This window comes from Cryptomeria japonica, chromosome 7 (assembly GCF_030272615.1).
Source record: "Cryptomeria japonica chromosome 7, Sugi_1.0, whole genome shotgun sequence".
Taxonomy (NCBI): domain Eukaryota; kingdom Viridiplantae; phylum Streptophyta; class Pinopsida; order Cupressales; family Cupressaceae; genus Cryptomeria; species Cryptomeria japonica.
In genome coordinates this window covers 662,715,401-662,741,300 of record NC_081411.1, presented here as the reverse complement: position 1 = coordinate 662,741,300, position 25,900 = coordinate 662,715,401, and the positions used below count along the sequence as shown (strand labels likewise).

The 25,900-nt window shown below is 33.1% G+C and overlaps 1 long non-coding RNA gene across 1 annotated transcript; it reads left to right on the top strand.

Annotated features, from left to right (window-relative positions):
* Positions 1–5,993: 5,993 nt before the first annotated feature.
* On the top strand, positions 5,994–14,555 carry LOC131856217 (uncharacterized). The gene is made up of 2 exons (XR_009358349.1): positions 5,994–10,412; positions 14,292–14,555. It is a non-coding gene; the product is annotated as an uncharacterized LOC131856217 (long non-coding RNA).
* The last annotated feature ends 11,345 nt before the right edge of the window (positions 14,556–25,900 follow it).

The window sequence follows — 25,900 nt, the reverse complement described above, 5'->3', positions numbered from 1 at the left end:
AATCTTGTCAATGGAGTACCTCAGGAGCATATACAGATGATCATCAAAACAACCTACTCTCATGTATGTGAATGTAGGAAACTATAAGAAGAGGCATCCATACTCATTAACATTCTTCCAAGCTGTTTCTAATACTCTTCTTTTCTTAAGTGTCTTGTCGAAGGAGCACATATACAAACCATAGACGACATCTTGAATCCTTCTATAATGATGTCTACTAGTCTTCATGGTTAATTGATCATTATATGTCAGCTTTAGAATTCTTGTTTTGTCTCTTTTAGTTGTGAGACTAGGAAACTACCTGATGAAGCCGCAATGTAGACCAAATATGAATTCATATAAAAAGTAAGAGTGGTGGGAACCTATGAAAGTTGTTCACATAAGGCATCACTAATCTAATCACCCCAGAAAATTTGTTATACACCTTTCTTCATGATAGATATATACCTATACATCCATGTCTCAAATATATTGTATTTCTTCAATCCTTTGAGGCTATTGAGGAGAGTAATCATGTCATTAATCTCCTCTTTGAAATAACTTTGGTAAAGCTTAGGCCATCTGGTGGTTGTGGCTCTTGGCTTCAAGAGCCAATTGGTATTGATATTCTTCTTACAAGATTACTCATTCTGATTGTAATAAGCTTGAGATTTCTCTATAGTGATGTTGGCATGTGCAGGAGGAGCTGGAACCTTGAAAACTTTATCACTAGTTTTAGGATCTAATATGATAATTAGTTTACCATCATCATCCTTAATAGTTCTTGTATCTTTATCAAAATGAGAGGAACAGGCAAGAACAAACTCTAGTTTCAGAGTAGCCACTGATAAAGATGAAACTAGATGAATGTGACTATTGAGAAGTTGTTGCATGCTTGGTGATGATGACTACTCCTTAGTTATCTTGATAAATTCAAACATATCAACATGCCCTATCTCTGTACCCTTGATCTCTTCAACATTAGAACTCACTGAAGAAGGTGGGATAGTATTTTGGTACTTTTGGTACATGTATTTCATCTTCTTATCTGGCGTGGTGACCGGTTCTCTAAACATATTATCTTGATATGCAAGATTCAGATGAAAATACCATAGTGTGAAATTATCTTCATGTGAAGTAGAAAGCTCCATGACACTCCTCTAGAATGATAATACTACAGAATCAAGACCAACGTCTTGACCTATTTATTTTGGTAGGTCATGTGTGCAAACATGGTTAAATGATACAAAGATATGAATATGATGAATGAGATCAAAAAATGACATAGTGAATGCGATATGAAGTAGAAGGCCAATGATTTTCTTTGGGTATAAAGTCAATAATGACTTGCAATTAGGTCCTAGAGATCCGAATGCAAATCTAATAGATATGTATAACAAATGCAATCGAATCTCTAGGAGTCGATTACATGTAGTCAACTTTATATGCAGTTGAAAATGAGATGTAATCAGGCCTTATAGACTTGACTACAGGGTATTTAAAATTCATCTATAATGTCAGATGTTATATCGAAGAAATACAATGAACATAAAAAATACCTTGTAATCAAGTCTCCAAGGCCCGATTACAAGTTATGAATACCATAGTTTGACTTGTAATCGGGTCTTGAAGGACCAATTACAAGGGAAGAATGATGTTTATTTGGTTTGTAATCGAGTCTTCAAGACCCGATTACAAGTAAAGAATGGTGCAAATTTGTAATCAGGTTTTCAAGGCCTGATTACAAGGGAAGACCGATTCTTACTTTGCAACAGTGGTAAGTACTAATGTGTAGTTGGGTCTTGGATACCCAACTATAGGGTAAAAGTTTGTATAATGTGAATACGTGGTCAAGTCTCCAAGACCCGACTAAATATTGAAAGTGGAAGGACTTCTTATAAGCGATTTGTGATTGGGTCTTGGAGGCCCGATAACATATCTTGTTTGAATGCTTGATCACTAGGAAATAAACATCAAGGAGTGACAAGACACTTGCAATTTAAAAACCCCATTTGATAGGGGAAACAATGTAGACAAAAACAAACATATAAAACCCTAGTTCAAGGGGAAAAAGATGAATGATGAGTATAAAACCATCATTATCAAAACAATCTTGATTATGACTTCAAAAGAAAAACAAGAAGAAATCAAAATAGAACAAAGAAGAACAACACTAACTTGGACAATAAAGGAAGAAAACAAATCTACCAAGGCACCAATCTTCTCCAAAGAAAACATAGTGAGCACAAAAACAAAGTGCAAACAGATAGATATGATTTGCAATGTTAAAATAATGGTTCACATTGCATTTTAAAGTTAATAAGAATTATAATTTAATGATTTTGTTTGTAAAATTGATAAGTAATAAATGCGACTTGGAGTTGCAAAAGGTTCTAGAAATCCAATTACATGGGAACATAAAGCTAAGACTTGCAATTTGTGTCTTAGAACCTGATTTGCAAGTGTCAATATAAAGCAACTTGCAAATGGAACCTAAAGACCCAACTTGCATTGATAACAAAGGGATGACTATAGAAACCAATAAAAGACTAATAAAATTGAAGACTCTAAACTTGACACTTGACAAGAAGATGACTAATACAAACTTTACCTCAAGACATATGACTTAAACTTTGACAAACGCAACTTGGAGTATGCAAACTACAATTTGGACAAAAATTGTAGGGGTCATGTCACATTTTCACCTTTGTTAGAAAATGTAGATAATATAGGCCAAGTCAAATCTATCATTCAAGGAAATTTTGAATTAAGGCTCACAAGTTTCCATACCCTAATAATATCATGGTTAACAGAGGACCCTTCAAGCCATTCAAACAAGATTTTCTTCAAAGCCAAGCTTAGGATGGCAGACCCTCATTTTACGCAAATGGTTTGGAATTGAACCTGGTCGACAACATATTAGTATAGCTCCCTTCAATCCAAATAGCTAAAATTAGAGAATGCAATCTGTATCCCATCGTACACACTGAGAGTTTTATAATACGGGAAATAAAAAGTCTAAAAAGTTTATATATAATAGGAGGAATACTAAAAAAACCCATTATTAAGAGATGGGTTTGTAAAGTTCCTCAAGATACAATTACTTTTGAAAATCCACCACCCCTAGCTAGTCTGGGAAGAAGAGATTCAGAAGGCGTGGTTTGGGTAGCTTTTCTTGATGTTTCCATTCAAGATCAAGTGCAAGATCTATAGTAGAAAGAGGTGATTGATAAGGTTTAAAAATTTACATGGTCAAAATCAGTGCTTATTGACTCAGTTTTAAATTCTTGGGTGTCGGTGGGTTCAAGAGGTTCTTTCATAGATAAGGGTGAGGGTTTTTTTTTAGCTATTTTTATGATAAATCTTCTATAGATTTTGTCCATAAATATAAATCATGGTTTCTCCATGGTTATGGGATTTTCACCCAAATTTGGTCTCCAAACTTTAACCCTACGATAACAAGGCTAAATTTTATCCCTTTCTAGATTTAATTTCCCTCTTTGCCATTGGAATATAGGAAAATTGCTTTATTTGAAACCCTAACATCTATTTGGTGTAATTCACTCTTTAGTTGGCTCATAACATCTATTGCATAAGCCAACAAAGATTTTGAATTTTCTGAATATATAATTCAAATCCGTATTATTAGTAATCTAGATCATTTCCTCATTTGCAAGTTGAACTAGGTCAATAAATGACAAATTGAAGATGTGAAATGAATATATAAAAATGAGTAACGTTGGGATTAAAAGTGGATACTAATATTTATACACTTCAACGAGAAAATTACCATTTTCACATTAATTTGTACATTTTAAAACAACCTGATCCCTAAAAACCCAAAACATAAGGAAAAAAGATATAAGTATATAATTTTCTCCATTATATATGTATACACCTAAAAATGGTCTGAAGATAATTAATTAAATAAACAATTATTTAATTAATCCCCCTTCCTAATTTAATTGAATTCATTAAGCAATTTGATTAAATTCTCCCTTTCATCTACTTATTAATAAATCTAAGGATTTATTTAATAGGTTTATTTCAATGGTCCCCTTTGATTAATTAATTCAAATTAATTAATCCCCCCCCCATTTCAATTCAATTCTTCTAATCCTCTAATTAATTAAAACAAATCAATTTATGAGTTGTTGAGAATTAATTAGTCTTTTCCTATTATTTGAATTTTTAAATTCAAATTACCCACATGCCTCCTAACTTCTAACCACCTAACCTAACCATCCCTCTAAACTAACTCATTCTACCTAACCTTGGGTTTGCCTAACCCTATCCTATCTTGCACATTCTAACCTCCTTATCCTAACCTCCTATGGTGTGGATATTTTCTTCTTGAGACACATGGCACTTTGGCCACATGTCTCCTCTCTTGGACACTTGCCCTTTTATGAGAAAAGCTCCTTGACACTTGTCACCACAGAGATGACAAGTGTCCCTTCCTCCAACCTCTTCTTCAACTTCCTCCAATTTCACCTTTGATATCTTTAGATTCAATCTTGACCGTTGATTCCTGCCACCTCACCCCCGGCCTTGGAAATCCTATAAATATCCCCCATTTTGGAGCAATAATGATCCCATCTCATATCAATTTAGGCATTGTTACTATAGGCATATCCATTCTAGCATATCATTTGAGCATTGTTATTATAGGCAATTGCATCTTAGATCTAGTTTAATTTGATAATTTTCTAGCATAATTGTTGAATCATGTAGCTTAATCAATCTCTTTTCTAGCTTAATTACATCATCATCATATCTTAATCATGCATATTATTAGCTTAATTAGTCTCTTGGATCAATCTAGCATAATCAATCTCATCTTTGCATATCATTATCATTTCAAATCCTCCATCTAGGTGTAGTCAAGTCACTGGGATTGCTTATCCTGATCTGAGAGAAAGTCCATACTTGCATCTCTTAGGAGGCGATAGGTCGCTTTGTTATGGTTCATCTTTGTTCGCTTATTATTTGCTAACCATGCTTGTAATGATCTATTGAGTGTTTTGTGTTGTAGCTGCAGGTATCACACTTCACAGGGACGACAATATATACTTTAGTTTGATAAGTCCAACAAATTAAATAAAAAATAAACGAAAAATGGAATCCTTTTATTGTCTACTCTATAGATGACTTATAATATATGAGACTACCCCATTAGATATGGATCCTTTTATAGTCCAAGTTGGGGTCTACATATGGCTTATAGTAATATGGGACTACCTAGTATTCCTTTTAGGAAGCACCTAACTATGCTACAAACAAGGTGCACATACCTTACCCATGCAAGATTTGAACTTGCGACCTCTCTTTCAAGAGTACAAGCTCTCTAGGCTAGGAGCCTAGCTCGATTGACGAGAACTTCCCTATGGTAGACATGAGGTCCAGTCTCCCCCATCCACATGGTACGAAATGACACATGGCGCCAACAGCACCACGTTAAAAAGTTTACTCAATGCATTGCAAGTTACAAAAAAAAATACAAGCTCTCCACCACTAAAGAAACTCAGATGTAGCATTCCCTATATAAACCATACTTTTAAAACGAGTCATACATATACTATCCAACACAAGATTTGAACTTATTACCTCTAATCGATCTATCAACATTAAACAATTCAAACATACTTTATCAAATACCAGAATCAATCTTTGAAGATATTGACGTACAATCAGTCTTTTGGGGCAGGTCCTTTACTCTGCAAAACAGCTTTATTGAATTAAAAACAATGTACAGATACGTCAGCTGTGGAGAAATGATGCGTCTAAATAGTAAAAAGGCAACCTTTTCACCGCCCACGCCAGCTCAAATTTTGTCCTCTACAATTCAAATGACGTCACTGCAACGAGATTTAGACGCGTAGATTATCATGGCTAGATTACAGTCGATTAGCAGAAAGAAAATTTTACTTAAAACATTTCAGTGGGACAAATATTTTGATTTATATATAGAGAGAGAGAGGAGGCTTAGATTTGAGCAGATCATTCTTCTGAGTTTCTTTACATTTTGCAAGCTGCACAAGGAAATGAATGCACATACATTTCCGCGTGCAGCTTGCAAAACTGCCAAGAAATGAATTCTATATTCAGATTTTGAGTGTTTCTTATATATCTTTAATGAAATCATATGTATGAGATTAGATGCAGTTCAGTTTTTAAAGAGATCATTACTAAGGTTTTAGTTGCTGAAAGGATTGAAACACTAGCAAGTATTGTTTCATTTATTCTATATGCTTTTAAAGGCTAGTTCAGTCTATGGAGGCCTGCGTGCAATTTATATATTCATATGAAATTCTGTTTGGAGTTGGATCTACAACTTTTAATAGTATTTTAGATTCGAATTTTTGTTTTGTTTTGTTTTGGTGTATAGGTCTAAGAGTTTTTGTTAAATTCATCCAGATATGGTGGTTTTTAAAGAGTGGAAATCTGTTTAGAATTTGGAATTGTAGAAATTTAGTTTTCTTAGGGAGTTTAAAGTAAATAATCAGTATATTATCAGTTAGTTGTTTCTGGATTTGATTGCATAACTTATTTTTAGTATTGACATTTCGGATCACATGCCATGATCCATTATCACAGGATGTTTGGAGAATGCCGAGAGATGTACGATAGTAAGTTGCTAATATTAAGTTACATAATCAAATTCAGAAGCAACTAACTGATATTAGCATGGATTGTGAAAATCTGATTACATTACTCAGCATATTGTTTGGTATTTTGAAGGTTATAAGAGGTTTGACTTTCGGATGTTTATTTAAGTTCCCCCCTTTCCAAGAACTTATGGTTATATCATTTCTATATGTATACTAAATCTTGATTTGTTCTAATGTTTATGGTATTTAACAATTATGGTAGGACACTTTGTATGGTTGTCAAAATCTCATTGACCTCTCCCCACAAGGGATAGTCCCCTTCTTGTGGATGTAAGGTGAGTACATAGTTACAATGCTCATAGAAACAATTCTAATGGTTCCCATGGTTCTCCACTACTTTAGCATAGAGCTTAGGTTCATAGTACTTATGGTTGGTCTTAGCGAACTTTCCTACCTTGTGTTGGATTAGGACTACATGATATAGGTGCTCTTGGTTGGTTGGATAGCCCTGTTGGACTAATACCCAACGTCCCCTTTAGATTTGGGACATGGGCTAACTGCCTCCTATGGATCCGTTTATCTTTGGCATTTGTATGAGATGTTAATAGGTCGATCTTTTGGTCTAACGGAAAACATGTTCCAACAAATAGTATTGGATCCAAGTGGTGGGTTCAAATACCCTTGGGTGACATTAGGGGGGAGGGAGATTCTTGGACTAATCGTCAACGTCCCCCTTTGGATTTGGGACATGGACTAACTGCCTCATGCAGATCAGTTTATCTCTGGCATTTGTATTCAACATTAATAGGTCGATCTTTTGGCAAAACAACAAACATGTTCCAACAAGCCCAAAGTTTATTGCTTGGAATTTTACACTACTTCTAATAGGAATTAAACTTGACTAATAGATGAAGATAAAAATAATGATGGAGGAGACATCATTTGTTGGGAGTCAATTCCTAAAGCCTAGGAGCTTCACAATTGCTTGGTAGATCTTTATGCTCATCATTTGACATCACCACCTGTTGCATTCATAGCTCCTGCAAATTAATAGTTTAATCAGTTATCTATCATGATCTTGTTTTGTTGTTTGTGTTTAAGGCCTTGTATCTCAGAAACATTGGGGTGTGATGCCATTCTAGCTATCTTTCATTTGTTTATATTATAAAAAAATCTTGTTTATACAAGGAACATGTAAAACACATTCATTAAAAAAATATTCTTGTGTGAGATTCTTCTCTTTTACCCTATCTATTATTTAATTAATCTAAATTTGACACTCAATATTTTAATTTTTTCTTTAAAAAATAAAATAGAAAAAGATGTATCGGATGCTCAATCAATCATTTGTTGATCATGTTTAAGCCAACAAAAAATGTTGTTGATTAAGAAACTATGCCACTTGCCTACATATGGTGTGAATCACATTAAAATTCCAATATATCAAGTATCAAAATGAATTTTTATTTGTAACTTTTTACTCTTTTGAATGTTATTAGTGGTGGTTACTTGTAGTTATTTATTATGCATTTATATTAATTTATTCCATCTTTGTTGAATTTGAGATATGTCCTCTCATTATTTTAGTGATATTTTATTTGGTGATTATAATACACAAGTGAAAACTAATGGCCACCTTTCAAATTGATCATTTAAGGTTTTCCACATTTTCTAGATTAGATACTCCATGGTGTTGGTAAATCATGAGTTTTATTCTTAATGTAGGATCCTCCTTCGTGTTGTGCCTCATTGAATTTGATATTATTAAGTCACCACCATATATATTTTCTATGAGTGAACTATTGGTCTCTCTAAGGGGGAGATAAATAAAGGTATCTATATTGAGATTTATATAGATTCTACCTCCAATCCATGTGAAGTGCACTAAACAATCACTATCTCCAAAACACCAACACTACTTAGATCTATATATTCATTATAGGGATAGACTCATCTTCCTCCTCCTAAGATATAATATATTATATATATTTTCTAGCCTAAAGACCCCTCTTCCATACAACTTAAAGTTTGCTCACACCAACATTGCATTGAGATTTACGATTATATTCCTCAACAACATCATATTTTTTAGCTATGTTCTTCCTTACAATGTGATCAAATAATTTATTTTTCCTTTCAAAGATGCACTTCCAAAGTTCTTTCTAGAGTCTAACTTAATAGAAGGACTAGATATTCTTCTTATGGGATATGTTTTAACTTCATTAACAACTTTCTAGAGGGATATTCATGAAATAAAATCATACTATATTGACTACTTCCTATTTCTAACCTCTAAGTTCATTATGAAGAGTGCCCAACATAGCCAACTTCCAAGTTTATATTATAGATCCATGATGCATCACAAGTTACATAGTTACCTCGATAGCCTTAAGTTCTTTACACTCTTTTATAGGCTTGATTATTAGAATATCTATCAAAGATCTTTAGGGTTTGTGTATAAAACCTTAATTTCCTTCATTGTATTATTCAGTATATATTTTTGTATTTATTTGGGTTGTACCCCTACACTAAATTTCCCTCTATACATTGTACCTCTTTGAGTCCCACAATCAATTTTTGAGCTTCTATAGACAAATTAACACGTAAATTAACTTAAATTATTGAATTTATTATCTATTAATTTTTATATTTGTCTAATGATACTTGATGACTATTATTAAAATTTAATTTTGAAGTGATAAGAATTTAAAAATATAAGAATACATCTTTCAATATTTGGTATAATTACATAGACTGGTATGAATGTAAAGGCTACATGTATCTAGTAAAAGTATCACCCAGCTTTTTATATAATTAAAAAAGTAGAAGAAGAAATGGCTAATAAAATATGAATGAAAATCATTAAACAAATAAGTTATTACCTATCCAATTATTAGTTCCTGCCAGCAGGAAACTACAGGGGAGGCTATTTTGCTTAACCCTTTATTAATCTGAGCATGCCCAACCAATCAAAGATTGTTTTGTTGCAAAATTTCCCTATTTCCTTACTTTCTTTCCCATAAAGATGCATATTATTTAAGCGAATTATAATGCTTGAGCTTTTTTGGCGTGTGGATATTCGATATTTGGATGGTTTAGAGAGTTTGTGCGGTTCTCAACGAAGAGAGAACGCACATCTCCAGAGGCAGCTGCAGGGCCGTCAAAGCAGAGTCACTGACGGTGGTTTGAAACAGATGGCCTCTAGGGAATGTTGTGGAATGCAGGATGTAGAACAATTGGTAATAGAAGAATACACTGGTTTGCATGCTGGACAGTTGTGGGTTGTCCCGTGGGGGTTTGCATCTTCAGCATTGTTATCATCTTTGCTAAAGCCTTGACTCTCTGCTTTTGAAACTGATGAGTGAATTTTAACATTTTCATTGTTCACACATTAATGGTAATATGTCTGCTCCGCATGCGATTCTCGCCCAACAGATTTTAAACTCCCCTGCTGCGTCCGTTTCGCCTTCGCCTACGGATGTCCACCACAAGGTTGGTGCCTCCCATGTTGCCGCCCCTACAGCTTATGCCACAGCTGTTTCCCTTGCCCTTGTTGCTGCAACTTTTTCAATGGAGGCTTCGGGGATTTCCCGCTACCTGCGGAAATATGGTCTCAGAAAATTCTTGTTCTTGGACCAACTGTGCGATGACACTGCTCAAGTGCAACTGGGGTACACAATGGAGGTGCGCTCCCCGCATCTATAGTTGGTAAGGTTCTGGTGGCCATTGATCATGGACCCAAAAGCAAGCATGCATTTGATTGGGCCATTGTGCACTTTTGTAGGATGGCTGATACACTCCATCTTGTGCATGTTGTTTCCAGTTAAGTATTGCTATTGTACCCATTTCTCTTTTTTCACATACTTATATAGGTCTGTTACGATCTATGCAGATTAATGCAATTTTCATGTTTTTTTTTAAGATTTGGAATTTACTTTTGTTAGATGTTTGTATGTTTCAAAAATCAAAGTAAATTCAGATATAGACTTCTTCCTCTCTGTTTTTTGGATACTGCAATATGCAGTGTTAATTTATTCCCCAAAGTTGCCATGTGTTCCCTGCTTCCTCTCTCCCTATCATTCTAGAAGAATCTCACACACAAAATAAATGTTTCAGAATTTTCAATGGAATGGTTCTATTAACTCAATTGTTTTAGATAGGGGATGCTCTACCACGAGGTGCTGACCCCTTTTGTGGTTTAGGGCATGGTTTGAATTATTTCAATGCATCACTGAATATCTTTGGCATCCCGGTATTATGAGTTTGCATCCCCTTAGTTTTAGTCACCGAGATATGTTCTGCAGATTATACTTTATCCAACGCCCAATTTGACAGGGCGAGTCAGCTCTTGATCAATACAAAGGATCTTTACTCCTTTCGGTAAAGATACCAGAAGAGTGGAGGGTTTGATTGTCCTCAATCAAGTGACATGTAATCTAATCTACACTATGGCACGGTACACATAGGTGAGACCATTTGGGTTTCACTTTGGACTCATCCAATCACATATGGTCTATTAATATCCGAGTTATCAAAATTTCCTGTCTATTCGACCAGTGCAATCAACCAAGTTTTAGTAATATAGGCTGGCGTTTATTCTTCAAACAGCTTCTTGACGTTAGGGTCTTTAGGCACTTTCTCTCGTAACAAATCAAAATAAAAAATAAACTTCTGAGCTGGTGTTTACATGTTGTCATTCCTAGAATTCTGCTTCTGCCCATGTATGGATTTGATCTTGCATATAGGCATCTCACAATATGCACCAATTCTTAGATCAGGTATATACATCACTCAAAGTGTAATGAAGGTGAATTTCTTCAGCTCTACGAAATGTGGAACCATAGACAAGACACAAGAACTGAATGTCTCAAATGACACAATCAACAGAAAATGGATCTATTAAAAATGCTTTTAAAACTCCGAAGCAAATGCAATTGCAGGTACAAAGCTATATTCCATAAATAAAGCCATCGGACATGCAAAAAAATGGATTTATTGAATCAGATTTAAGAAATTTAAGGAAATGCTAGTCTTCTTCCTGCCGACGCCATAACTTAACAGGAGCTTTATAGACAATCCTTCAAAGCAGTTCAAAAGAAAGATTTTTATCAGGTTTATATGCCCTAAATAGGCATTTTTGTACATTGTGGAATGATAGTTAAGTTACGTGAGTTTTTTTAAGCAAAATGCCTTAAAGAAACAAGGCCACAAATCTTTTAAAATGGTGATATTACAAATGCTTAGGCAGACATGTTTGCTTAGGCACTTCATGCAAACTGCTTGATAGACACATCAAATAGATTTCACTCTCATGGAATGTAGCAATTGTTGCATATCTATAGAATGTCTTGAAAATGTAGGTCGAGAATGCAGTAGGTGATACTTGGAAGAAGCATACATACATCAAGATACAGAAATTGAAAATGCAATGCAAGAGTACACAATAGAAGCTTAATTCTAAGAGAAGAATGAACAACGAGATGGCACACATGTATATATCCCTATGACAGAATCAACAACAAATCCATGCACAATTTGATTGGATCAAAACAAGTACATGCCAAGATTCACAGTCCTTTCTGATGTTTGATATTCAATCTTCTGTGTCTCCCCCTTTTCAGTCCTTTTCTTCAAATGATTGCCACCCTTTAATAGGTATTAGGGACACTTGATATGGTAGGGTGGCTCTGACCAAAGCATGTTAATATGAACCTCCCTAGGACCAGTATTCTTTTAGCGACCTTATAATTAGACAAAATTCAAATACATTGGTGCACAGTCTAAATGAATCATTTATTTTCTTTTTCCTTTTATTTTAACATAAGGAACATAACACAGCTGACAATAAGCAACAAAATGCAAATTTGGACATGAACATGTTCAAGGTCTCCAAATATTCTGGTTACGTTTTGGAGAATTCAATAGTAATATGGGGTACCACTCAGAGTGAAGACTGATTGTAGCTTTGTGTAAACAGCCAACGGACCGTGGCTAGAAAATTAGACACTTTAAGATGTTCAAGGCTCCCTTAAGCTATCCTGATTAGATTTTGGAGGCTTTAACAGTAATATGCAATACCACTCACAATGTTGATTGACTATATCTCTGTACGAAGAGTCAAAGGACTGCAACTAGAAAATTTGATTTGTATCTCAAAACTTTGCAAACATGTCTACCAAAGCAAGTACAACAATTCTCCAATGCAAGTGTTCTGTTCCTTCATATTGCAAAGTAAAGGACATATACAATATTAAACATGAATTGAAATGGATATCTTTTTATTTGCAATCTATTTGAACTGCCCTTCAAGACATATTGAATAGCAGAAATTTTGCTTTTGTTTATTTGCTTTTGAGTTTTATCTATCAGCCTAGATTGAATCCACCCATAATCATGAATATGCACCATCTATTCTAGCCAAGTCAACCCCTAATGCTCTCCTAGAAGAGGTTTAATACCTTCTGTATGCATATGAAAGAATTTTTGAATTGTCATTTTTGTAGCAAATACTCGTGAACAATTAAACAGGAAGTTAGGAACCATGTAGGCAAGTGGGGTTATCATGCAGCCTACAAATAACTGTAACAGGGTAATGACTGATCTCCCCATGCCTGGAAGCATCAATCATATATTTGGCATTGGGACCCATAAACCTGAGGATGACAAAGAAGACTTAAATAAGTGATTTGACATTAATAACACAAATAAACAAATTTTTGCAACAGCTTGCCATAATAAATATTGAACATAGGGTGATTTTCGTCTATTCTTCACATGTAAAATAAATCATCACTCTTCTGATTATCAGTTGAAAAGCAAAGTAATGCATCAAGCAAAGTAATGCATCAGAATCATCAGCCATGATATATTCATAGACAGGTATTGCATGTATCTGTCTTGTTGATTATAATTTGCTTTATTTTGTGAATTGCAATAGTTTGCATAAGGATATTCGTTTTGTTTATATAACTTGTTTCAGAGGAAACAGTACGCTATCAGAAAATTGCAATATAATCATGATTGTTCTTTCAATCATTGGTAGGAACTTGTTGCCCTTCAGCTTTTGTTAGAGTGGTCACAGGTCTTTCTATTTGCTGAATGCTATATGGGATTTTGAGTAATTGTTAATAAAGTATTCCATCTACAAAAACCGTATTGTTGATCAGAAGCTAAAGTTCCATTTTTCTTTCTAGTACAAGTTTATTCAGAATATTGTAGTCTTAAATCCCCATGGGATCTACAAAAAACAAACTGCTAGAAAAGTTGTCTACAAACAGGATATGGGTGTGATATTTATAAATCAAGTTGCAAAAATAGATTAAAATTTTAGACTGATTGCCATAGAGTAATATTACAGAATGTATGAAAAGAGATTGGGACATGGAAAAAGTCTTCGGCTAGATAAATGCTCCTCTTGAAGGTAGTGCCGTATACCCCAATTTCTTTTTTGTATGTTGTAATTGGTATACACAATTGTTTCTGATAGAATATCCTATGCTTGTTATAAGCGTTAAATAAAATACAAAAGACATTATTTACAGAAACTAATTAATTGACTTATATTGGATTAAACTATTTTGATATTTGCATTTTGGTTGTTAATGTTGGTTTTCCGAATTGGAACATCAATTATCTGTTTTGGCACCGATTCTGTTGTCTGTATCAACCGAAATTAACAAAGAAATGTTGTTAAATTTGCAGGTTTAGGAATACAAAAGCTCTGAACAGCCAGAAAGCTCACAGAGAAGCCTGAAATAAAATACACAATTTATTATCATTGTACTCGTTTGACTAGTTTCATCTTCAGAAAAGAACGGAAGCAGATACATTTGCTAAATATATGCATTGCATATATATATATATTCTTACACTTTGAATTGCAATGTTGCAAATGCTTGTTTTCAGAATTTCACTGTTCTGTATGTTTTTTTTTTTCGTAAGTGTAATATATCTCCTCTTTCTCAATGGCTCTGCTACTTGCACTACTCTGCCACACCAAACAAACACATTCCCTGCCTGCCAAGCACTGGCAGGAACTACGCTGCTTGCAGCTCTTGTTAGATATGGATGTAACAAACCAAATTATGGAGTCACCATTAATTAGATATATGGATTTAAGATAGAATATAAAAATTTTAATAAACACAATTAGAAACATGGAATAGTTTTGATGTGTGTTATAGTCCCACAAACACTTAAACCATCCTAACTTTATTTTTAATGTTGCTCCATAATTATTATTAGAGATTGTTAGAGCTAATTGGTATGAGAGGTCAATATTAGAATAATAGCTTCATATATTCATTACATGTGGCTTTATAATAAGTTGTCTAAATTAGTTTTTTAAAACACGTGAAAATTAAGGTGGACCTTGAGCTATTATTAGTTCCTATCATAGGCGGGATACTAATGCATTCATTGCATCCAACTTTCTAATTAGTTCAACCAGTCATTATATAATATTAAAATTTTTAAGCAACAATTCTATAGTTTATAATTATTATTTTTATTTAATAATTTAAAAAATGTCATTTATCTTTCTCTCTATTAGTTCATGTTGAGAATAGTCATTGCAAAAAACAATTTATTTATTTTTTTAAATTTACATATAAATTTTGTCAATTTAATTAATGACTTGAATGACATAAAATATTTTATAAAGCATCATAAAAGTACATTGTTGACTTTAACATTATGTTGTCTCCTTGAATGACATTTGTGATGTCATTCATATCTATCCAATTTATATAATACTTACCTACTTTATGTATTGTCTATGCAACAATTATCATTTTATTTTTTTTACAATTGATCATACTCAATGTTTTTATTATTTTTTGATACTTTGTTATTTTTTATGTATCTATTATTTGTATAATATACAATACATTATTATTTATAAAAATAAATAGATATAAAAACTCTATTTTATAACAACTTTTTATTAATTATATTGAATTTACTTTAATAATTACTTTTATGTCGAAGACGTTTCATATATGGAATCAACAAGCTATTTATTGAAATACAATGGTTGTGAATTGTAGAAAGGGGTGCAAGATGTTACAATAATTTTGACCATGTATTTTTTTTTAATTTTCACATAAATACTTGCATGCAATTTTGAACCTAATAAGCCATGTGACTAATATAGAGCATCGAAAAAGAGCAATTATCTAGATGACTGACAATGTACATGAATTCTCTCTGTGTCTACTAATCTAACAACAATAATCTACTACTGTACCTAACAATAACTACTATTACAACACTTATAGGTAAGAACTTGACACAATGCGTCTCTTGTTAGATGATATCACTTTGGTATTCACAATAATGTTGTAAGGAATATTTTATATATTGTTTTGGTTAATGATACCCTATGGGTGTAGGTTTCCTATTATATGGATTCAATGGAGTTTTATGGGGTTCTAGCATAGTGACTTTCTTAGAATGAGCTCATTTTTTGGATTTACCAAGTAAGTGTTGGGTTGTTATATCTAGTTAGTGAATTTGGGTTCTTATGTATCTAAAAGAATAGAGGAAAATAAGGAAAGAATAGTAATACTCTTAGTGTAAATTGATAAATATGAAAAGGGAGAAAAAAATATAAATTTTAAAATCATAGTATTTGATGAAAAACAAATAGGTTTGATAATGTCTCAAGAAACTCCTCCCAAAAAGGATGGTTGTATGGCTAATATTTCTTAGGGAAAGTTGTTTCATGAGTAAAAGTGTGGGCATAGGTATCCTAAGATAGTGATTCCAAGGGGACAAGCGGGGCCACTAGTGACATATCTCAAAAAAATTTAAAAAATTGTTAGCAATATTTTTACATATATGCTAATAATTTGTAAAATTGTCATATCTATTAAATTTTCTCTAATTATTCCACAAATGACCCACACAAATATTTTTTCTAATAGCAACCTTTTAAGGTAGTTAGGAACAAATAGAAGCTAAAAAAGCTATCCTTCTTGTGGGTAATTCAAGTATAAATATACATGATAATGATAATTGCATAATAAATCTATTAAAACTACAAATATATTTTTTAATTGAAATGAAAATGAAAATCCAAATGCACTTAATTATTAAGAGATGCAATGAAGGAAATTATGGTTTGGTAGGGGAAGAGAATAGGAACCAATATAAGAATAAGGATCAACAAGAATGATGTGAGGTTTGAGAGGGATTAAGAGGAAAAATGAAAATAGAAATTTAGGAGAAGAAGAAGAAGAATGAAAATTAGAGAGAAATTAAATTATAGAAGCTATTCCATAGCTTCAAATTGATGAATGATTGTTCTCAAAAGCTTGATGAAGACGATTTAATGACAATAAAAAGTTTTATAAGGCTTCAAATCTCTAAAATATAAAATAAAAATTATAAAATATAGAAGGAAAATTGTGTGTGATAGTAAATTCATGATGAAAATGAGGGTGGGAATGCTCCGTTTCTACACTTTTGGGTACCACATTTCATTATTTAGAGAAAGAATAACTTGAATTGAGCTCAATTGGAAAATGATGTCCATGTTTCCATTAAATTTTTGGAGCCAAATAAAGGTGGGATCTTTCCACCACCCTCAAAGGTGGGGGTGAATGTGCCTCATATTTTGAAGAATACAAACCTAGATGAAAGAAAAAGGGGGATCAAAACAACATCAAAAGAGATGGTTTAAGATTAATTTATATTTATATACGAAAGATATGGATATAGTAAGGTGAATTAGGCTAGTCATAAGAGTAGATAAGAAACCATTCATTTTTGTAAGAAATCACCTTAGAAATGAAAAATGGGTAGCTTGATTGTGAATGGCATTTATAAGGGGTGAAGACACATTAAAGGGGGAGGATAAATTCAAGGTTAAGAAATAGGTCCTAGGAAGGGTTCAAGGGTTCAAGATACATGGAAAAGGGGACACATTAAGAGGAAAAGGAAAATAGGCTAAAAGGTGTCAACATGGGAAAATTAGAGAAAACACTAAAGTGAACACAAAACATGTAAATGCATATTTATAGGGAAGATTGGTTTTGAATCTAAATAATTAAAAGTAATGGCTTGTTTAGTTGAAAAATTATATTCTTAGGTTGAGGAGATAAACTTCAATGGAGAATTTTTCCCTATTGCTAAGCTAAGATCTATTAGGTTTTTGTAATCTATAGTCTAACATATTTGGATCTATAGATATAATAGATGGATATGGAGACAACATTCCTACATTATGAGCTAGAGAAATAAATCTACATGACATATGAAGAGAACTACATGGAGAAAGTAAAGAAAGTTTGGTTTATGTATTAAAAAAATATCGAAATGGTCTCAAACATTCACCTAAAATGTAACTATATTTATTATAACATGTATGGTTATTATTTCCTTATTATAGTATTATAAGCACATGATATGTTATTATTAATTTATTTAGAAATAATATCAAAATGATTAATGATTAGAAGTCTTAGCTTTCAACATGATTTTAAGAGATATAACAAACATAAAAATTTAGTTGGGCTAGAGAAATTATATAAACTTAGTGTTGGAGAAATTGTAAAAATCATTTTTTTCAACCTTTGAGTGTATTTATTTTGATGTGGACTAAGTTATGTATAGATTAGTGTTTTCCTTCATTTAGTGTGATATTGTAATGGGTTAATTACCTTATTGTCAGATTAGGATCTTGATATATGCTACATAGTATATACAAAACTAGATATTGCCCAAGTATCGGGCATTGGTGAGTCTATTTTATGACTCATTTTATGATATTTTTATCATACTTTTATGTTTAATATGTTGTAAACCTTTATAATCCTAGAACTTGATACTTTCTACCACTAGGACTATTTATAAGCATTATGGTATGTTTGTCTATTGAATGATAATATGATCTATGAATGCTTAATGATATGTGAAATTTGATGGATTTATATGATTAGAATTATGTGGAATTTTTTTGTGTGCTAACTTGTTAAACAATGTGCAAAACAAATTTCTTGAAGCAATTCTTGCAACTAATGATAGAACCTATGTAGTTCTTGCAAAAATGGAGCATAATATAGTTTGAATGATTCAATGTTGAACTAATCAACCAATAATTGTTAGAAGGATTCCTATTACTTGAAGACTTCCTTGACACACAAATAATGTCCTTAATAACTCTCATTTAAGATTCTATTGTAACTTTGCATTGTGGACATTTGTAATTTTCAAACTATTTTGTTAGACAAACCTACTAGGACTCAAAATCTATTTATGTTTTCCTTAGTAGTTAATAATAATCTTCCTTGATGTATGGAATGAGTGACATATAGCATTAGTTAGTTAGTTGAATTTAGTGTATATAGGAGTTCAAGAAAGACCAAATGTGGTTAACGAATCTCTTTAGTACAAGATTATCAATGTGTAGCTGTTTTTTTATAGTATGTCAAATATATGGTGAATGATTAGTGAATAAATATATTCTAATTTAGTTATTTTATATCACAATTAGCTTGAGATTGTATTACCCATGGAAGAGCCCACTTGAGGTAACACTAGTTTGCATTTCATTTTTGCATATTAGCTAGTTGTTTTGATTCCATTGTTGTGTTTACCTCTATCAAGTTTATAACATAACATAGAATTTGGGTTATACAATTTACATTATTGTAGAAACACTATTTCTTTAATGAGCATAGTATAAGATTGATTAGTTTAATTATTTTGATCATTATTTTCTATTGCTTTAAGATAGTTTCTTTCTATAAAAACAATTTACATTACATGTAATGTTTTCTTCTATCAATCAATTACCTTACGAAACAACACCTTGGATAGGTTCGTTGTGCACACGTAGTATTGGACCATTTTAATTGTATGTCCCCGTGTTGACAAGATAAAATGTATCTTATTGACCATTAGAGGTTGCTCAACATATGATGGTTTATCATTGAGTCATAGAAGCTGACTAGATTAGCCCTAATCATTAGTGAATATTAAAAAACACTACATTTTTTATGTTTGTTTCCATGGGTGGTGTCAAACTATGAAATTAGCTAGGTTTTTTATCAGTCTCTTATGCTTTTATAAAAGTAGAAATCTTTATTTTGAGTACCTAGGACCCTTAGATATTAAGCAAACATTACAATTTTTTATGAACAATGTGCAAGTGAGATGGATTGTGGATCACACTTATTGAATGTATAGGAGGGGTCACCTTGGAACATTGAATCTACTTCAACAAATTTGACATAAATACACCCTATCTATCACTCACCATGAACATCACCCAACTACCAAGATAACTCTAATTAATTAATTAGACTAAATATGGGAGACATAGAAGTTGGGAACCGAGATAATGAAAAGTGAATCAAGAAAGAAATGTTGTCCTAAAAATTATACTACCTTCAACCCTTCCTAATTTCCATGGGCTCGTTATAGAGGACCTTGACACCTTTCTCTTTGAGATTGATGTCATATGTTGAAGCTATAATTATACTATAGATGTTGGGTAAGTGCACCAAGATGATGAAAAAAAAAGTGGCCACATACTTAAAAATAACCAAAAATGAATACATGATTGGGTTAGGGTTAGGAAAATCCAAAGCATAAACCAATTGGTTTTTTTTTTTAAAAACCAAATCGAGTTATTTTATTTTTAAAAGACCCGGTCGAGTTATTTAAGTTTCAAAAAATCGATCAGGTTATTTTGATTATATTTTGATTATATTTTAGCCTATGGCGTCCACCAAAAATGCATAAACCCTAAGCTATAGTGCGCAAAGCCCAATCATGATTTTGGTTCTACCAGGAAAATCAAGATGCCACATCATTGCAGAGGTAAGTTTATGATTCATTTGTGCATTTTTATTTAAAATTTTGCTTTTGTTTTTTTAGTTTTTGATTAATTTAATTTAATTATTTTAATTTGATATAAGATGCTCAAAAAAACAATCCCCCTCAACAAAATATGCCTCTTAATCCTCCTAATCCTCTGATAAACCCTTCCCAAACCACATAGGAGGATATTCTAGGTCGCCTGGCACAAAATAGAGTTACCATTTGCAATATAGTGTCTAGACTGAAGCATTAGAACACCTTGACACCATGTAGACCTTTCCACAACCCTATTAAAAATAGTGGAAAGTGTTGAAAATTTTTCAAAACAAGTGATTGAATGGGATGAATATAGAAATTCATGTTACAACTTTTATGCATAGAGTCTCTCATATGATACATGGAAAATAAAGAAATAAGAAAAGCACAAATATGTGTTCTTTTCACTGATCCCAGATCCCAAGAGACCCTACTTCTTAATTAAAAGAGGTTTCCTATATATTGGTGTAATCACATGGCCATGAAAACACATTTTTGGGATAGGTAGTGGATGGTCTTTGACCAACCTCATTTTCAATAATCTTGAGATGCCTTTATACTTTTTGAGAAAACTATACTCTAAGTTCATCCTTAATGAGATACCTAATTAATTTGATATGAGTGAGTTCCAGGGTAGAGGTAGAGGCTATGCCTAGGATAGACCAGGGACTCGATGAGACATAACCCCCCAAATTGGGTTCCACTATTTGTGAAACCCTTTGTGCACATGATAGTCTTTGTAACCTTGAAGGAGTCTATAGAGATCCAGAGACTCTTTAGGAAACTACCACACTAATTGACACCATCATCCAACATGGGACACAATTATCCCTGCCTCTTGGCCTAGACAATGGTGCAACATCACACGATGGTGCAACAATAGATGATGGTGTTGTAGCTAGACCATCTACTTTTAGTGTGCTTAGTGGTCACTAGTTCTTCACCTACTACAATGTGCGTTATGGGGTAGATACCATTGCACATGAAGATGGTTCTATCTCCCATGAGTGAACACATTGTGGGCCTAGTTACCAGGCTAGCAGACTGGATGATGTGGTACTCATAGATGACCTAATGGACCAAGTCTTTACTACTTGAGTATGTTGATTTAAATTTATAATGTTTTATTTATAAAAAACTTTAAATTTTGAAATGTAAATAGATTTTTAATTATAGTTCAAATTAAACAAGCAAAAATTATGCATTCTAGGATGTAGCAACATATTTTGGTACATCATCAATCATTCCTACCACAACTCATCATGCACCTATATCTTCACCAAAGGTAAAAAAATTGTAGTTCATGTCAAAATAGAATAAGACCTTGAATTGAAATTAATGTTTTATAATGCATATTAACTTTCTAATGTATATTTGTGTGGTGTTTGACATGTGTTGATTGTGGACCAGATTTCATAGGTTCTTGATGCCACCATTACACCATTTCATGTGGCCTACAAAGCTATACATTATCCTTCTTTGTACACATCTTATTTACAATTTGTATTGAATATGTATCTCATTTGAATTGTGATTATTTAAATTATATGTTGGTGCATATTAATTATGTTACTCTTTTAGGGTATGCCACATGTGGTTGAGATCCCTCCTTTCCAAAGGTCATTCTTGAGGACACCTAATCAAAAAAAGGCAATTGAGCACAATTTTAATCAAGATATAATAGTTTTAAGAGCTTACAAAAGTTATTGTATCATGATTTAGATTTGGTTTTTTTCAAATTTATTATGATTATACAAGTTCATCTAAATTGGTCGAGTCTAACATTTTTTGTCTTGTATATGTACAACGACAACTAGGATCATTTACAACAATGATGAATGCACCAATGATGCATTGGAAGAAGATGCAAGATGTATATGTTTTTTTTATTTTCTCAATTTAATGATTATATACACATGTATATTCATTGTATTAAAATCTTATCATTTTACCTATAGAGAACATCGATACCCATTTCTTTAGCGATGACCCCTCCTAGGACAACAGGTGAACCATCAAATCCTCTAGTACAAATTTATTCTATATTGTAAATATTCCTTTAGATAGAATTAGATATATTTATAGTTAATATTTCTTTGCCAGTTATATATATTTAACTTGTATCAATTATATTTTAACTAGTGTATCCCCCTTCGATGAAAGCATAATGCAAATCCTCTACCTTACCGATTTGGTAGGACTACTGATCGTCAAAGGGGACCATCATTTTCAGAACGCATTTAAGGAAAATAACCACAACATGAGGTAATCAAAAACTCAATTGTAGAGAAATAATAGTACAATATAGTTATTTTGATGATAATTTGACAACTATAAATTATTATTGACATAAGTAATCTAATTTGTTGTTTAAATTGTTGTTCTGCAGGCATATTTAGATCCACATAGTACTTCAAAGAGGAATCTATAGACAGATGGAGAGAGGTATTGAGAGAGAAAAAGGTAGAGAGTGGGAGAGGGAGAGAGTGAGGGGTTGTGTGTGTGTGTGTGTGTGTGAGAGAGAGAGAGAGAGAGAGAGAGAGAGAGAGAGAGAGAGAGAGAGAGAGAGAGAGAGAGAGAGAGAGAGAGAGAGAGAGAGAGAGAGAGAGAGAGAGAGAGAGAGAGAGAGAGAGAGAGAGAGAGAGGGTTTAGAGTGAAAGAGACATTGAGAGATATGGAGAGAGGGGTTGAGAGAAAAAGAGATAGAGAGAAAGAGAGGGAGAGAGTGAGGGGTGAGGGAGATAAAAATAGAGAGAGGGGGAGAGGGAGAGCGAGAGAGAGAGAGAGAGAGAGAGAGAGAGAGAGAGAGAGAGAGAGAGAGAGAGAGAGAGAGAGAGAGAGAGAGAGAGAGAGAGAGATAGAGGGTTTAGAGTGAAAGAGACATTGAGAGATATGGAGAGAGGGGTTGAGAGAAAAAGAGATAGAGAGAAAGAGAGGGAGAGAGTGAGGGGTGAGGGAGATAAAAATAGAGAGAGAGAGAGAGAGAGAGAGAGAGAGAGAGAGAGAGAGAGAGAGAGAGAGAGAGAGAGAGAGAGAGAGAGAGATGAATATGTATGCATACATATATGAATATATGTATCTCTACATATATGAAATTATATATGAATATATGTATGTTTTCTTATATGAATACAAATGAACATAACCCGATTAGGTTTTTTACGAATAAAAAGCTCGATCAACTTTTTAAATAAATAAAAGTCCAATTGATTTACGACTTGTAATTAGCCTTGGATGGCAAGGTTGAGGCTTGGGGGTTTCATTTGCCTCCGTTTTACATGTTTTCTTCTTCAAATCTGATTTCTCAACTTCCTCATTATCGAGTTAACACATTATCAAGTTGGTATTTGTAAAATTGCCACCCAAATTTTACACGTCCTTTGAGCTTTCTAAGCATATATTTTTGTTGTCCTCATTTTCATTTTTGTGAAAACAAGACGACCTCTACGAAGTTTTGCTAAATTCATCCCTCTTTACTCTTTAGTTGAGTAAATGAGACATTTTGGTCATCCCATTAGTCTTCAAATATCAATTATTCAAAGTTAGCTCTTCCCTCCTTTGAGTTAAAATTTTGAAATTTTAACTTAGAATGTTTTTCCTGTTTAAGTGTAAAATCGAGGTTTAAACCCGAAAATATACTTAGTTAACTTTTTCAAATGTCAAGTTGGGTTTTACACCCGATTTTGCATTTTGTGAGTTTTTAGATTGAAAATGTCCATCGGACTTATAGGTCCGATTAACATTATTAATGTGCACGACTTGCTTTCATGATTTTGAAGAGTTCTTTTCCAATCGGGTTTCTTCACCTATTTATTTACCCAATTTATTTGCCCTAGTTCTATGAGCTCGACTTTTTCTTAATCAATTTGGAGAGATTCGGGTATGTATTATTTTTATCTCTTTCTTTAATGAAATTTGTTATTGATTGAATGCATTGAAGCAATGCTCCAATGCATATGGTCAATACCAAATTTTCTCGTATTTTTAATCGATTGTAAACCCTAGCTTTTGGGGGAGCTGAATTTTAATTCTAACTCACCCCATTTGTATTTTCCTTTCAATTTCATTGATTCATTTTAGGTGTGGGATGGGACTATGTCCCCGTCACACATCAGAGCCACGCTCGATGGTGTGTGATGGGGATACAACCCACTCCCACCATTCTAGTTTTACTACCTTCTTTGACAATGGTAGTCAGGGTTCTAAGCTCGACCACCACCATCTGTTAAGACTAGTGGTAGTCAAGTTTACAACCTGACTCCACTATTTTTAACTTGAATTTCCTCTTGAGTGGTGGTTGAGGGTATAACCTTGCCTGACGCCACTATTATATTTTCCATTTTATTAGATGGTTATCGAGCTTACAACCTCGATCACCACTTCATTGCTTTGTTCTTCCAAATGGTGGTCGGGGTTGTAAGTCTGACCACCACTGCTTTTTGATATTTGTTTAAACGACGATCAAGTTTACAACCCCAACCACCACTTTTGATGCATGATTTTGTCAACCAAGTGTAAATCGGGGGTATAACCCCGAATTACACTTTGATTTTCACTTCCCAAGTATAAATCGAGGCTATAACCCCAATTTGTCATGCTTTGGTTTTTATCATTCCCAAGTGTATTTCGGGAATATAAACCCGATATACACTTAGTTTTTGTTTTTTTTCCAATTTGCTAAAGTGTAAATTAGACTCATAAGTCCGAAATGCACTTATTTTTATTTCTCATTTAATAAGTGTAAATTGGACTTATAGGTCCGATTTGCACCTATTACACACACATACAAATTGGTTATTTTTGGTCAATTTGTGATGAATCAATATACTCTTTTGTTTCAAATGAAGATTTCTATGGTGGCTAATCAATAGTGAAATACATCTAGTGGCCTCTTTTCCTATGTCCATGCAAAATCTAGAGTTTGTGTTGGCCTTAGCCAACAAGTATGATCCAACCACTAGATTAGTGAAGGATGCAGATGGGAAGAAGACACTTATCAAGCTTGATGAGGATTTCTTTTACACAATATTCAAGTGCTCACCTATAGATCAATATGTAGATATTGATACGCAATAAGCATTGTCTTATTTTGACAAGAATTTAGAGAAGTGTGAAAGAAATATAAATTATAATTGGCTCAAAAATCCTAGGCTTACAATCTCAAGGTGACCTAAGACGCTTACTTATAGTGAGTACATTAAGGAGGTCAATTATCTCATTACTCTTCTCAGCAGAGTAAAGGGTCTTCTGACCTCAAATACCTATCACAAGTGGATGTATTAGTACATTTATATCATCACGTAGAATGAGAAGAATATCTATTGAGGTAAACATATTGTAGATGCCCTATGTGAGTAGTTGACCAAGGTGCCCACCACCTTGAAATTTTACATGAATTCTTATTTTGTCTATGTTACTGCCTCTATGAGGCATTTTCCAAGTTTGTC